Genomic DNA, 15,000 nt, shown 5'->3' on the forward strand with positions numbered 1-15,000 from the left:
ACTTCCCTTTACGCTGCCTTTGATCTAACATGCCAGAGGCTGTTCACCTTGGAGACTTTGCCGCGGATATATACGTGCCCGCGAGACTTGGCACCTTCTCCCGGATTTCTAAGGGCCGACGCAGGGCTGACTGACGCCGCCGAACTGCCGGCGCTTTCCAGGGCGTAAATTTTTATCTCTCGGGCGACCCATTCCAGGTGCCTGCCCTTCAAAGAAAAGAGAACCTTCCGGGCCCCCGCCAGCTTCTCCGGGTTCGCTTATGCAGTCACACTGGCGCCCCGCGCCTGGCCCGCCACTCCGGGTTCTGGGATCTGAACCAGACTCCCTTTCATCGTCCGCGACGGAGGCCATCGCTCTCCCTTCCGAACGGGCGTCGCCTCATCCCTTAGACCGACTGACCCATGTTCAACTGCTGTTCACATGTGAACCCTTCTCTCCACTTCGCCTTCAAAGCCTCGCTTGAATATTTGCTACTACCACTCAAGATCTGCACCTGGGCGGCGGCTCCACCCGCCCTGCGCCCTAGGCTTCAGCGCCACCGCGGGGCGTCTCCTACTCGCCGAGGCGATTCTCTGTCTCGGAGCATAACGGGTCGCGGCCGCCGACGGCCGGTATGGGCCCGACGCCCAGCGCCATCCATTTTCAGGGCGAGGTTGATTCGCAGGTGAGTTGTTACACACCTTAGCTGGATTCCACGCATCCATGGCCACCGGCCCTGCTGTCTATCAACCAACACCTTTTCTGGGGTCTGATGAGCGCTGGGCATCGGGCGCCTTAACCCGCGCTCGCCTCATCCCAGAGCGCCAGTTCTGCTTACTAAAAGTGGCACCACTTGATGCCTGTGATTCCACGCCCAGGCTCCAGGCCAGCGAGCCGGGCTTACCCATTTAAAGTTTGAGAACAGGTTGAGACTGCTTCGCCCCAAGGCCTCTTGTCATCTCGGTTTTACCGGATAAAACTGCTTGTGCGAGCGAGCGCCAGCTATCCTGAGGGAAATTTCCGGAGGGAACCAGCTACTAGATGGTTCGATTTTCAGTCTTCGGCCTCTCTATACCCAGGTCGGATTCACGATCGGTTTACGTCAGACCGCTACGGGCCTCCACCAGAGTTTCCGGCTCTGGCCGCCTCTGCCCAGGCATAGTTCACTCATCTGGTACCATCGCTGCTGGCCGGAAGCTCCACCCTCGCCCGGCGGTGGCGCGCAGACGGGCCGTGGTGCGCGCCGCCGGGTGGGGATTCACCTGAGCCGGCGGGCGCCGGCCTTCACCTTCATTGCGCCGTGGGGCTCGCAGAGACACCTTTGACTCTCGCGCTGCTAGACTTTGGTCCGTGTTTCAAGACGGGACGGGTGGGTGGCCGACTTCCGGCGGACCCTTGAGCGCGACTTGGTGGCAGAGGGCCGGATCTCGCCTCTGGCGGCGCGGGCGCTGGTCGACGGACTGAGGACAGTCCGGTCCCGCCGACGACGCGCCGGGACGGCTTTCGCCCTCCCGCTGCCGGCAGGAGAGAAGGCGCGAGTGACACTTCCCGCCCCGGGTAAGCGCAAAGTCGGAGTTGCGTGGGTTTCAGTGCCGGGCGCCCCGGCTGAGGGGAGCCGCCACCTTCGCCCCGGCCCTTCCTGGCCAAACCGAGCCGGTCGCGCGCACCGCCGAAGAAGTGCACCTGACGGGCGCCGAAGGCCCGACGGGCGGGCGCTTCGGCCGGAGGATCCACGCACTCGCTGGCCGGCCGGGCCCGCCGGTGCTGAATCTCTCCGGCAGACCGTGGCGGACTCCCACCCGCTTACCTCAGCTGTTTCACGCCTCTGTTGAACTCTCTCTCAAAGTTCTTTCAACTTTCCTCACGGTACTTGTTTACTCATCGGTCTCGTGCCGTATTTAGCCTTAGATGGAGTTTACCACCCTGCTTTCGGGCTGCATTCCTCAAGCAACCCGACTCCGAGAAGAACCGCACTGGCGGGAGGCCTGCCACGGCCTCACACCGCCCCACGGGCTAAGCCTCCATCAGAAGGACTTGGGCCCCGACCCGCGCCGCAGAGAGAACGGCTTCTGCACGCCACATGTCCTCGCCGCGGCCCGGGCGGATTCGGGCGTTGGCTCTTCCCTCTCGCTGCCGCTACTGAGGGAATCTCTGTTAGTTTCTTTTCTCCGCTTAGTAATATGCTGCAAATTCAGCGGTCGCCCGCCTGATCTGAGGTCGCTGTCGGATATGGGTTAGAGCGCCGCCGCGCTGCTGCCGCGTGGCTGGCTGAACAGGTCTCGCCGCGGCAGGGCAGGGCGCCGAGGGGGCGAGGAGACGGAGCGCGAACTCTGCGGCTACGCACGGAGCGCCCAGGGGCGGAGGGAGCCGGGGTCCACGCCGGCGGGCGACGGAGGTGCAGACACCCACCGGAAGCCGCGAGAGGAGGACGCCGCCGGTCCCAGACGCTTGGGGGACGCTGACCTCCTCGTGGAGGGGAAGCCGAGGAAGCGCCGACCACCCCGCCGAGGAGGCGATGCCCGTGGCGGTTCGGTAATTGGGAGGACGGAGGGAGCGGGAAGCCTCTGCGACTTTCCAGCCGCGGGACCCGGAGGTCCCGGACGATGGGAAAGCGACCCTCAGACAGGCGTGGCCCCGGACGGACTCCGGGGCCGCAGCGCGCTCGGGCGTCGGCGATCGGCGTGTCCTGCACCATTAGTTCTCCGCAGCTGGCTGCGCTTCTTCATCGACGCACGAGCCGAGTGATCCACCGCGCAAGAGTCGACTGGGCGCTTGAGTTTAGCGCCCGAGGCGAGGCCGCAATCTGCACAGGCTTGTGGGCTCAAAATATACAGCGGCCGTTCCTCGACGGGCGCCATGCGAGAGGGGGACTTCAACCCACGGTCCCGCGGCCTGCGGGTACTACCGGGGTTGGCAAAGCAAAGTCTTCAGAGGCTCGCTGTTCGCCCCCACCCCGCACAAGGGTGTGTGGGGCGCGTAGGTTGCCTGCCTCCGCAGGAGGTGCGCTGGCCTCCCAGGAACGCGCCCTTCTCTGATCCTCTCCGCTTCGCTCTTAGGTTTTTGGTGCGTTCTTTGCTCGCCTTGATGTTTGAGCGGCAGACCTCGGCCACGGCCGCTGAACATAGAGTAAAATAGGATAGAGGTTTTTTTACTCCCGGACGGGCGCCTCCTTCGCTGGGAGGAGACTTTTGAACCCACGGTCCCGAGGCCGTAAGGGTACTCGGCCAGGGTTCTCGCCTCGCCCCGCCGCTGGAAAGCAGGGGGCCGCCGAGTGCAGCGACAGCCAAGTTCTCTCGGATCTCTCTCTCTCTCTCTCCGCCTTAGGTTTTGTGCGGTTCTTTTGCTGCTTTGGGTTTTGCGCGCAGACCTCTCGGGCCACGGCCGCTGGATCATAGAGTAAAATAGATAGAGGTTTTTTTACTCCTGACGGGCGCTCCTCCTTCAAGGAGGAGACTTTGAACCCACGGTCCCGAGGCCGTATGGTACTCCTAGGGCCCCTCGCTCAGCCCCCGCCGCTGGAAAGCAGGGGCTCCGCCAGTGCAGCGACAGTCAAGTTCTCGGATCTCTCTCTCTCTCCGCTTAGGTTTTTGTGCGGTTCTTTTGCCGCTTTGGGTTTTTGAGCGGCAGACCTCTCGGCCACGGCCGCTGGATCATAGAGTAAAATAGATAGAGGTTTTTTTACCCCGGACGGGCGCCCCTCCTTCGCGGGAGGAGACTTTGAACCCACGGTCCCGAGGCCGCGGCGGGTACCCGCCAGGGCCTCGGCTCGCCCCGCCGCTGAAAGCAGGGGGCCCGCCGAGTGCAGCGACAGTCATGGGCGCCGCGTAGGTTGCTCAAGCTCCGCGCGAGGTGCGCTGGCCTCCCAGGGAACGGCGCCTTCTCGCGGATCTTCTCCGCTCTGCCTTAGGTTTTTGTGCGTGTTCTTTGCCGCCTTTGGGGTTTTTGAGCGGCAGACCTCTCGCCACGGCCGCTGGATCATAGAGTAAAATAGATAGAGGTTTTTTACCCGACGGGCGCCTCTCTTCGCGGAGGAGACTTTGAACCCACGGTCCCGGAGGCCGTATGCGGGTACTCGCCAGGGCCCCGGCTCAGCCCCGCCGCTGGAAAGCGGGGGCCGCCGAGTGCAGCGACAGTCAAGTTCTTTTTTTCTTATCGCGCTCTCGCGCTTTCGCCGTGCCCGGAGGGGAGAGGCCGCCGGAGCCGCCGCCTCTGCCGCGCACCCGAGCTTGAGACGGGGAGGTGGGCTAGGCCCCGCCCGGGCGGCTTTCGCTTTGGATCGGGCCGGCCGATAATGATCCTTCCGCAGGTTCACCACGGAAACCTTTGTTACGACTTTTACTTCCTCTAGATAGTCAAGTTTGATCGCCTTCCGGCGCGCCCGCCAGAGCTCTCGCGAGGCCACGGGCGGGCCGGTCCGAGGACCTCTACTAAACCATCCAATCGGTAGTAGCGACGGGCGGTGTGTACAAAGGGCAGGGACTTAATCAACGCGAGCTTATGACCGCGCTACTTACTGGAATTCTCGTTGATGGGAAATAGTTTCAATCCCCAGTCCCGATCACGAGCGGGTTCAGCTGGTTACCCGCGCCTCGGCGCAGGGTAGACACACGCTGATCCGCCCATTGTGGCGCCGCAGCAGCCCCGGACATCTAAGGGCATCACAGACCTGTTATTGCTCCATCTCGCGTGGCTGAACGCCACTTGTCCTCTAAGAAGTTTTTGACGCCGACCCAAGTGGCCGCGCCACTATTTAGCAAGCCGGAGTCTCGCTTCATATCGGAATGAACCAGACAAATCGCTTCACCAACTAAGAACGGCCATGCACCACCACCCACAGAATCGAGAAAGAGCTATCAATCTGTCAATCCTTCCGTCCGGGCCGGGGTGAGGTTTCCCGTGTTGAGTCAATTGCCGCAGGCTCCACTCCTGGTGGTGCCTTTCCGCCAATTCTCCTTTAAGTTTCAGCTTTGCAACCATACTCCCGGAACCCAAAGACTCGTGGTTTCCGCACGCCGCCCGGCGGGTCATGGGAATAACGCCGGATCGCGGGTCGGCATCGCTTACGGTCGGAACTACGACGGTATCTGATCGCCTTCGAACTCCGACTTTCGCTTCTGATTAATGAAAACATTCTTGGCAAATGCTTTCGCTGGCCCGCCTTGCGCCGGTCCAAGAATTTCACCTCTAGCGCGCAATACGTAATGCCCCGCCGCCCCTTCTTAATCATGGCTCCGGTTCCAGAAACTCACAAAATAGAACCGAGTCCTATTCCATTATTCCTAGCTGCGTATTCAGCGGCGACGCCGCCTGCTTTGAACACTCTAATTTTTTCAAAGTAAACGCTTTGGGTTCTCGGACCGACACCCAGCCAAGGGCATCCGGGGCGCCGAGGCAGGGACCTGGACGGGCGGTGGTCGCCTCTCGGCGGACCGCCAGCCAGATCCTTGTGATCCAACTACGAGCTTTTTAACTGCAGCAACTTTAATATACGCTATTGAGCTGGAATTACCGCGTTGCTGGCACCAGATTTGCCTCCAATGGGTCTCGCCCATGTGTTTAAGATACGCTATTCCAATTACAGGGCCTCGAAGAGACCTGTATTGTTATTTTTCGTCACTACCTCTCCGAGTCGGAAATGGGTAATTTGCGCGCTGCTGCTCTTCCTTGGATGTGGTAGCCGCTTCAGGCTCCTCCCGAATCGAACCCTGATTCCCGTCACCCGTGGTCACCATGGTAGGCGCCTGATGTACCATCGAAAGTTGATAGGGCAGACACTCGAATGAATCGCCGCCACGCCGCGGGAAGGGCGAGCGATCGCCCGAGGTTATCTAGAGTCACCAAAGGTACCGGTCCGAGGACGGATCGCCCGGGGCCCGGATGGGTTTTGATCTGATAAATGCATCGCTGCCTCAGCCTCCCCGCCCCGCGAGGAGAGGCGGTCGCCCGGTCGGCGCTGCTTGCATGTATTAGCTCTGGAATTGCCACAGTTATCCAAGTACCGGTGGAGCGATCAAAGGGACCATAACTGATTTAATGAGCCATTCGCAGTTTCACTGTACCGCCGCGGTGCACTTAGACCTGCATGGCTTAATCTTTGAGACAAGCATATGTTACTGGCAGGATCAACCAGGTAACTCTCTGTGGGTCGAGGGGACAACCGACGCTGGCGCGCTTTTGCCTACACACGGTCTCAGTCCGCCTGAGGAGGGGGCCTGGGCAGACCCCGCTGACCTCGGCCAAGACCGCCGCCATAGGGCGACGCTGCTCGAACCTTTCTCGCGGGGTCGCTGCTGGTGGGTGGCCGCTGGGACGCGCGCCGACGCCGGAAAAGTGTGTTTCACGGGACGGGGTACTCGCCGCAAGCGCCGCCGACGCTGCCGCTTCTGCCCTCCACGCCCGCCGTGACGGACTCTCGCGCTCTGACCGCCGCTCAGGCCTCCTCCGGCGGGTTCGCGCTTCCTCGGGCTGAGGGGGCCTGCCGTAACGAACGCCCAAATTGCCCGGCGCGCGCGCTGTCAAAGCCCAAACGTAAACCCATTGCACGCCGTGCTTCTGCCAGGCACTCCCGACATAGCGGCAGCGGGCTGGCCGGGTGGGGTCCTAGGCTAGGGCGCGCTTTCGCGCTCCAATCGATCACGTTTCGGGCCGAGGGGGACGCTCTCGCCGTCGAACGTCCTCTCTCTCGGCGTCTGTGTCCGTGTTTCAGGTGAAGCGCTCGATAGCTCCTCGCCCGAGCTTCAGAAAGATTGCGCTTCAAAACCTAAGTCGATATGGACTTAGTCGCTTTTTCGACTTTTTTTTCGCCAGAGACTAAGTCCACAAAACACGCGCTCACCAAATCGTAACCATGTAAAAGTTGCTCCTGTGTAAACGGCCACCTCCAGGGTCGCGGGAAAATTTGAATCATGCCCGGGAGGAGGCCTCTCGGTCGGCCTGACTCGGAGCCTCGGAGGGTATGGAAGTCGGACCTTTCCCGGTTGACTTAGTGCAATTTTCAAACGAAAATCATCCAGGCGCTTCATCCGACCGATCGAGTCCGGTTAAGCGCGCCTTCCCGGACGCTTTCCCACTCGACTTCCCCCGCCCTGGAGGAAATTTTTTTTCGCTCAAAACCTAAGTCCAAACATCCAGGCGCTTCATCCGACCGATCGAGTCCGGTTAAGCGCGCTTCCCGACGCTTTCCCCACTGACTTCGCGCCGCCCTGGAGGAAATTTTTTTTCGCTCAAAACCTAAGTCCAAACATCCAGGCGCTTTCATCCGACCGACGAGTCCGGTTAAGTGCGCTTTCCCGGACGCTTTCCCACTCGACTTCGCCGCCCTGGAGGAAATTTTTTTTTCGCTCAAAACCTAAGTCCAAACATCCAGGCGCTTCATCCGACCGATCGAGTCCGGTTAAGCGCGCTTCCCGACGCTTTCCCACTCGACTTCGCCGCCCTGGAGGAAATTTTTTTCGCTCAAAACCTAAGTCCAAACATCCAGGCGCTTCATCCGACCGATCGAGTCCGGGTTATGCGCTTCCCGGACGCTTTCCCACTCGACTTCGCCCGCCCTGGAGGAAATTTTTTTCGCTCAAAACCTAAGTCCAAACATCCAGGCGCTTCATCCGACCGACGAGTCCGGTTATGCGCCTTTCCCGGACGCTTTCCCACTCGACTTCGCCGCCCTGGAGGAAATTTTTTTATGCTCAAAACCTAAGTCCAAACATCCAGGCGCTTCATCCGACCGACGAGTCCGGTTAAGTGCGCCTTCCCGGACGCTTTCCCACTCGACTTCGCCGCCCTGGAGGAAATTTTTGCGCTCAAAACCTAAGTCCAAACATCCAGGCGCTTCATCCGACCGATCGAGTCCGGTTATGCGCGCTTCCCGACGCTTTCCCACTCGACTTCGCCGCCCTGGAGGAAATTTTTTTTGCTTTCAAAACCTAAGTCCAGACATCCAGGCGCTTCATCCAGCCGATCTCGCCGGGTTAAGCGCGACTTCCAGACATCCAGGCGCTTCACGCTTTCCCACTCACGCTTCCCGGCTCCCCTGGAGGAAATTTTTTCGCTCAAAACCTAAGTCCAAACATCCAGGCGCATATTTCAGACGATCTCGCCGGTTATGCGACTTCCCGACGCTTTCCCACTCGACTTCGCCACCCTGGAGGAAATTTTTTGCTTTCAAAACCTAAGTCCAAACATCCAGGCGCATATTTCAGACGATCTCGCCGGTTATGCGCGACTTCCCGACGCTTTCCCACTCGACTTCGCCACCCTGGAGGAAATTTTTTTGCTTTCAAAACCTAAGTCCAAACATCCAGGCGCATATTTCAGACGATCTCGGCCGGTTATGCGACTTCCCGGACGCTTTCCCACTCGACTTCGCCACCCTGGAGGATTTTTTTGCTTTCAAAACCTAAGTCCAAACATCCAGGCGCATATTTCAGCCGATCTCGGCCGGGTTATGCGACTTCTCGGACGCTTTCCCACTCGACTTCTCCACCCTGGAGGTATTTTTTGCCGCTCAAAACCTAAGTCCAGACATCCAGGCGCATATTTCAGACGATCTCGCCCGGTTAAGTGCGACTTCCCGACGCTTTCCCACTCGACTTCCGCCACCCTGGAGGATTTTTTTGCTTTCAAAACCTAAGTCCAAACATCCAGGCGCATATTTCAGACGATCTCGCCGGGTTATGCGACTTCCCGACGCTTTCCCACTCGACTTCCCGCCACCCTGGAGGATTTTTTTGCTTTCAAAACCTAAGTCCAGACATCCAGGCGCATATTTCAGCCGATCTCGGCCGGGTTATGCGCGACTTCTCGGACGCTTTCCCACTCGACCTCCACCCTGGAGGTATTTTTGCCGCTCAAAACCTAAGTCCAGACATCCAGGCGCATATTTCAGACGATCTCGGCCGGTTAAGTGCGACTTCCCGACGCTTCCCACTCGACTTCGCCACCCTGGAGGATTTTTTTGCTTTCAAAACCTAAGTCCAAACATCCAGGCGCATATTTCAGCCGATCTCGGCCGGGTTAAGCGCGACTTCTCGACGCTTTCCCACTCGACCCTCCACCCTGGAGGATTTTTTGCCGCTCAAAACCTACGCCCAGACATCCAGGCGCTGCATGCCGATCAAGGCCGGGTTAAGAGCGACTTCGGACACACATTTACGAACCCCGTGTCTGGATTTCAATTTTCCAAAGGGCCTGGGCTCACATTAACCCCAACGCAGTAACACTTTAATGGGCATCGCTTTATTTCATTCTCGCCTGGATGAATGTTTTACAAAGGGCCTGCGCCACAGACTAACCCTACACACTAACACCTTATTGGGCATAATTTTTTTCTATAAAGGCCCTGGATGAATGTTTTCTATAAGGCCTGCGCTCACAGACTAACCCCATCACAATAACACTTATGTGGGCATGATTTTATTCTATAAAGGCCCTGGATGAATGTTTTCTATAAGGCCTGCGCCACAGAGACTAACCCCATCACAATAACACTTATTTGGGCATGATTTTATTTAAAAAGGCCCTGATGAATGTTTTCTACAAAGGCCTGCGCTCACAGACTAACCCCGACACAGTAGCGCCTTTATTGGGCATGATTTTATTTAATAAAGGCCCTGGAGGAATGTTTTCTATAAGGCCTGCACTCACAGACTAACCCCATCACAATAACACTTATTTGGGCATGATTTTATTCTATAAAGGCCCTGATGAATGTTTTCTATAAGGCCTGCGCCACAGACTAACCCTATCACAATAACACTTATTTGGGCATGATTTTATTTAATAAAGGCCCTGATGAATGTTTTCTATAAGGCCTGCGCTCACAGACTAACCCCATCACAATAACACTTATTTGGGCATGATATTATTTAATAAAGGCCCTGGATGAATGTTTTACAAAGGGCCTGCGCTCACAGACTAACCCCTACACAGTAACACCTTATTGGGCATGATTTTATTTAATAGAGACTCCTGGATGAATGTTTTCTATAAGGCCTGCGCCACAGACTAACCCCATCACAATAACACTTATTTGGGCATGATTTTATTTAATAAAGGCCCTGATGAATGTTTTCTATAAGGCCCAAGCCACAGACTAACCCTAACCCTAACCCTAACCCTAACCCTAACCCTAGCCCTAACCCCTAACCCTAACCCTAACCCTAACCCTAACCCTAACCCTAACCCTAACCCTAACCCTAACCCTAACCCTAGCCCTAACCCTAACCCTAACCCTAACCCTAACCCTAACCCTAACCCTAACCCAAACCCTAACCCTAACCCTAACCCTAACCCTAGCCCTAACCCTAACCCTAACCCTAACCCTAACCCTAACCCTAACCTTATTGGGCATGATTTTACTCTATAAAGGCCCTGGGTGACAGTTTTACACAGGGCCTGGGGTCACAGACTAACCCCATCACAATAGCACTTATTTGGGCATGTTTTTATTTAATAAAGGCCCTGATTGAATGTTTTCTATAAGGCCTGCGCCACAGACTAACCCGACACAGTAACGCTTCATTGGGCATGATTTTATTTAATAAAGGCCCTGGAACAATGTTTTCTATAAGGCCTGCGCTCACAGACTAACCCGACACAGTAACTCTTTGTTGGGCATGATTTTACTTAATAAAGGCCCTGGAAAAATGTTTTCTATAAGGCCTGCGCTCACAGACTAACCCGACACAGTAACGCTTTATTGGGCATGATTTTATTTAATAAAGGCCCTGGAAAAATGTTTTCTATAAGGCCTGCGCCACAGACTAACCCGACACAGTAACGCTTCATTGGGCATGATTTTATTTAATAAAGGCCCTGGAACAATGTTTTCTATAAGGCCTGCGCTCACAGACTAACCTGACACAGTAACTCTTTGTTGGGCATGATTTTACTTAATAAAGGCCCTGGAAAATGTTTTCTATAAGGCCTGCGCTCACAGACTAACCCGACACAGTAACGCTTTATTGGGCATGATTTTATTTAATAAAGGCCCTGGAAAAATGGTTTCTATAAGGCCTGCGCCACAGACTAACCCGACACAGTAACGCTTCATTGGGCATGATTTTATTTAATAAAGGCCCTGATGACAGTTTTCTTTAAGGCCTGCGCTCACAGACTAACCCACACATTAACGCTTTATTGGGCATGATTGTATTTAATAAAGGCCCTGATGAATGTTTTCTATAAGGCCTGCGCCACAGACTAACCCCGACACAGTAACTCTTCATTGGGCATGATTTTATTTAATAAAGGCCCTCGATGAATGTTTTGTATAAGGCCTGCCTCACAGACTAACCCGACACAGTAACTCTTTATTGGGCGTGATTTTATTTAATAAAGGCCCTGGAAAATGTTTTCTATAAGGCCTGCGCCACAGACTGACCCCGACACAGTAACTCTTTATTGGGCATGATTTTATTTAATAAAGGCCCTCGATGAATGTTTTCTATAAGGCCTGCGCCACTGACTAACCTCTGCTATAATAACACTTTATGGGCATGATTTTATTTAATTAAGGCCCTGATGACAGTTTTCTTTAAGGCCTACCTCACAGACTAACCCGACACAGTAACTCTTTATTGGGCGTGATTTTATTTAATAAAGGCCCTGGAAAATGTTTTTCTATAAGGCCTGCGCCACAGACTAACTCCGACACAGTAACGCTTTATTGGGCGTGATTTTATTTAATAAAGGCCCTCGATGAATGTTTTTCTATAAGGCCTGCGCCACAGACTAACCCGACACAGTAACTCTTTATTGGGCGTGATTTTATTTAATAAAGGCCCTGGAAAATGTTTTCTATAAGGCCTGCGCCACAGACTGACCCCGACACAGTAACTCTTTATTGGGCATGATTTTATTTAATAAAGGCCTCGATGAATGTTTTCTATAAGGCCTGCGCCACTGACTAACCTCCTGCTATAATAACACTTTATGGGCATGATTTTATTTAATTAAGGCCCTGATGACAGTTTTTTTAAGGCCTACCTCACAGACTAACCTGACACAGTAACTCTTTATTGGGCGTGATTTTATTTAATAAAGGCCCTGGAAAAATGTTTTTCTATAAGGCCTGCGCCACAGACTAACCCGACACAGTAACGCTTTATTGGGCGTGATTTTATTTAATAAAGGCCCTGGAAAATGTTTTCTATAAGCACTGCGCTCACTGACTAACCTCTGCATAATAACACTCTTATGGGCATGATTTTATTTAATAAAGGCCCTGATGACAGTTTTTTTAAGGCCTGCGCTCACAGACTAACCCACACAGTAACTCTTTGTTGGGCATGATTTTACTTAATAAAGGCCCTGGAAAATGTTTTCTATAAGGCCTGCGCCACAGACTAACCCGACACAGTAACGCTTTATTGGGCATGATTTTATTTAATAAAGGCCCTGGAAAAATGTTTTCTATAAGGCCTGCGCCACAGACTAACCCGACACAGTAACGCTTTATTGGGCATGATTTTATTTAATAAAGGCCCTGATAAATGTTTTCTTTAAGGCCTGCGCCACAGACTAACTCTCTGCATAATAACACTTTTATGGGCATGATTTTATTTAATAAAGGCCCTGATGACAGTTTTCTTTAAGGCCTGCCTCACAGACTAACCCGACACAGTAACTCTTTATTGGGCGTGATTTTATTTAATAAAGGCCCTGGAAAATGTTTTTCTATAAGGCCTGCGCCACAGACTAACCCACCCATTAACTCTTTATTGGGCATGATTTTATTTAATAAAGGCCCTCGATGAATGTTTTCCATAAGGCCTGCGCCACAGACTAACCCTGGCACAATAACACAGATTTGGGTATGATTTTATTTATTAAAGGCCCTGATGAATGTTTTCACAAAGGCCTGCGCCACAGACTCGCCTCTGCAGCAGCGACGCGCAGGGCACGAATTTCAGAGTTTTTAGAGAAAAAAAAAAAAAAAAAAAAAAAGTTGATGTAAAAGTTGTTCTGGTAAACGCCACCTCCGGGTCGCGTGAAATTTGAATCGTGCCCGAAAGAGGCCTCTCGGTCGGCCTGACTCGAGCCTCGGAGGGTATGGAAGTCGGACCTTTCCTCGGTTGACTTAGTGCAATTTTCAAACGAAAATCATCCAGGCGCATATTTCAGCCGATCTCAGCCGGGTTAAGTGCGACTTCGGACGCTTTTTTTCGCCACTCGCGCACTTCTCGGACGCTTCCCACTCGACCGCCTCCTGGAGGAAATTTTTTCGCTCAAAACCTAAGTCCAAACATCCAGGCGCATATTTCAGCCGATCTCAGCCGGTTAAGTGCGACTTCTCGACGCTTTCCCACTCGACCCCGCCTCCTGGAGGAAATTTTTTTCGCTCAAAACCTAAGTCCAAACATCCAGGCGCATATTTCAGCCGATCTCGCCGGGTTAAGTGCGACTTCTCGACGCTTTCCCACTCGACCCCGCCTCCTGGAGGAAATTTTTTCGCTCAAAACCTAAGTCCAAACATCCAGGCGCATATTTCAGCCGATCTCGGCCGGGTTAAGGCGATCGCCATTTCTGGAGAAATTTTTCCCACTTTGGAGGAAATTCTTTTTTTCGCTTTCCCACTCGACCCCAGGCGCCGCCCCTGAGGAAATTTTTTTCGCTCAAAACCTAAGTCCAAACATCCAGGCGCATATTTCAGCCGATCTCAGCCGGGTTAAGTGCGACTTCTCGGACGCTTTCCCACTCGACCCCGCCTCCCTGGAGGAAATTTTTTTTTCGCTCAAAACCTAAGTCCAAACATCCAGGCGCATATTTCAGCCGATCTCAGCCGGGTTAAGCGCGACTTCTCGGACGCTTTCCCACTCGACCCCGGCCTCCCTGGAGGAAATTTTTTTGCTTTCAAAACCTAAGTCCAGACATCCAGGCGCTATTTCCAGCCGATCTCGCCGGGTTAAGTGCGACTTCTCGGACGCTTTCCCACTCGACTTCGCCACCCTGGAGGAAATTTTTTTGCTCAAAACCTAAGTCCAAACATCCAGGCGCATATTTCAGCCGATCTCAGCCGGGTTAAGTGCGACTTCCTGGAGGACGTTCAAAACCTTTCCCACTCGACTCGCCTCCTGGAGGAAATTTTTTTTCTTTCAAAACCTAAGTCCAAACATCCAGGCGCATATTTCAGCCGATCTCGGCCGGTTTAGTGCGCGACTTCTCGACGCTTTCCCACTCGACCCCGGCCTCCCTGGAGGAAATTTTTTTCGCTTTCAAAACCTAAGTCCAAACATCCAGGCGCATATTTCAGCCGATCTCAGCCGGGTTAAGTGCGACTTCTCGACGCTTTCCCACTCGACTCCGCCCACCCTGGAGGAAATTTTTTTTTCAAAACCTAAGTCCAGACATCCAGGCGCATATTTCAGCCGATCTCAGCCGGGTTAAGTGCGACTTCTCTCGACGCTTTCCCACTCGACCCGCCTCCCCTGGAGGAATTTTTTTGCTTTCAAAACCTAAGTCCAGACATCCAGGCGCATATTTCAGCCGATCTCGGCCGGGTTAAGTGCGACTTCTCGGACGCTTTCCCACTCGACCCCCTCCACCCTGGAGGTATTTTTGCTGCTCAAAACCTAAGTCCAAACATCCAGGCGCATATTTCAGCCGATCTCAGCCGGGTTAAGCGCGACTTCTCGGACGCTTTCCCACTCGACCCGGCCTCCCTGGAGGAATTTTTTTGCTTTCAAAACCTAAGTCCAGACATCCAGGCGCATATTTCAGCCGATCTCGGCCGCAAGTAAGCCCCACTTCACGGGCGCTTTCCCACTCGACCCCGCCACCCCGGAGGTATTTTTGCCGCTCAAAACCTAAGTCCAGACATCCAGGCGCATCTCACAGCCGATCTCGGCCGCAAGCCCCACTTCACGGGCGCTTTCCCACTCGACCCCGCCACCCCGGAGGTATTTTTTTAAGCTTCAAAACCTAAGTCCAGACATCCAGGCGCATCTCACAGCCGATCTCGGCCGCAAGTAAGCCCACTTCACGGGCGCTTCCCACTCGACCCCACCCCGGGAGGTATTTTTG

Source organism: Puntigrus tetrazona, unplaced genomic scaffold (assembly GCF_018831695.1).
Source record: "Puntigrus tetrazona isolate hp1 unplaced genomic scaffold, ASM1883169v1 S000000003, whole genome shotgun sequence".
Lineage (NCBI taxonomy): Eukaryota > Metazoa > Chordata > Actinopteri > Cypriniformes > Cyprinidae > Puntigrus > Puntigrus tetrazona.